Consider the following 1,913-nt stretch of genomic DNA (forward strand, 5'->3'; position numbering starts at 1 on the left):
TTTTTGCTAACCACCGATCAAGTTTACTTTACGATTCTTCTTTATTCTGAGGTTCGTAAGTTTCAATCCAAGATAAGTTCCAACTTCATTACCGACCACATGAAAGGCGTTTCGATTCATTGAAAAGGTAAGTTGGATGATGAGACTACCTTTCAAAATTCAAAGGTAAGTCGGGTAAGAAACCTTGTGAAATTCAATCTGATTGTGGTTTGATTCCTTTTGACATATTCGTCCATTTTGTTTGTCTCAAAGAAAATCCTTTCAATCGATTGTTTTGTGGTTTAACCTTGAAGCAAATTGATGAATCTGTTCTGAAAGGTGTCTTACAAAGCTCTAATCATTATTTATTTCCTATTGATTCACATCATGTCCAATTGCAAGACATCATCCTTCCAACTCTTAAAGGTAAGCACGATAAGGGTTCTATGCTAGTCGAGCTTCAACAAATTCATATGCATGATAATGGTGAGGTTGCCAAAGATTTATTTAGTAAAAGACTTTCCTATTCTGATTTGTCTAAGTATCAATTTTTTATTGGTGATGACTTTGATTGGGATGATGGATTGAAGAATTTTTCTCATGATATGTCTGTTGTTGATAAGTTTGATGATGAAGCAAGATTAAAACGACACAAACAAAATCTGGGATTATGTGATGAAAAGTTTATATCTAATCTGTTTGCTTGTGTTGTTCATGTGAATTATCTAAATTGTGGTGTGAACTTTTTCTGTTTACGTGTATGAATGAAACATGAAGGGTTTGATTGCTCGAATCTATGTATGCCTAACTCCTATTTGCTTGTCATGTGTGAAGTCTTGGTGAAGAAGAAATTTTTGTTGCGTTGAGAAACGGCCAATGAAAATCTAGTTTTTAAACCTGGGATATACATTCCTAAGTTGACGTCAAGCCAAGGTGAATATCAAAATTGTGTTTCGAATCAATATGTTGACCCCTTCTATTTGTTTCCAACGTTATCTTTATCTAGTTCGAAAATAAAGCATGGGAATATCATTGTCTTGCAAAACCAAAATTTGATTTGTGATTCTGAAAAGTGCTCCATGTCATGGTTTAAAGGGTTTGTACATGTTTTGCATAAAAATGACATAAGATTGCATTTCATCCTTTCTATAATGCCGATCTTAAAATTTTCACATCAAATTGAAATAGCAAGAGGAAGCTTCGTTTTTGACCTTGGAGATTATTATACTTTGTTCTTGTTAAAAGGGCTTAGATTTTGTAATTCTAACCTTTGAGATTATGCCTTTCGACTGTTTTGTGGTTCGGGTTTGTTTCTATCTATGAACTTTTTGATTCATTTTGGAAAGGTAAGACCGAATTTCATTTTTGATCCTGGCATTGGGTTAAGCATCCCAATTTTGAATAAGCATCTGAAAAGATCATTTGTGTTTATAATTTTTAGTGTCTCTAATTCCTTTCATTCTCGTGTAGGTGACACTCTAAATTGTTTCCCTCTTAAAGAGGGAGGGCGTGGAAATAATTCAATTTTTTATCGAACCATTTGTGATTTTCAAATTTTGGAAATGATTCTGTTCGGATCATGAACAAAAGGGTTCGAGATCTTGAAAAATTTTTCTCGAGCAAGTGGCCCGATTTGAGGACAAATCGCCTTAAAGAGGGAGGGGATGATACGACCACGCCCCGGGCACATTTTTCGATCAGCTCCATAAGTATTTCTTGCACACCCATGCAAGCTAAATTAGCTCAATTGCATCTCACTGAGCTTCGTTTAGCTCGTTTCCAGCTCAATGGGACCATTTTGCTCAATTTGAGTTTATTTTAATTCTTATAATTTCATTTGCTGAAACAAATTGAATAAGTTAGTTTATTTATTTATTCCAGCTCAAATAAGTGTTAGTATTAAATTTATTAAAATTGGACATTTTAATTAGGTG

The sequence above is a fragment of the Gossypium raimondii genome, chromosome 9 (assembly GCF_025698545.1).
Source record: "Gossypium raimondii isolate GPD5lz chromosome 9, ASM2569854v1, whole genome shotgun sequence".
Classification (NCBI taxonomy): Eukaryota; Viridiplantae; Streptophyta; class Magnoliopsida; order Malvales; family Malvaceae; genus Gossypium; species Gossypium raimondii.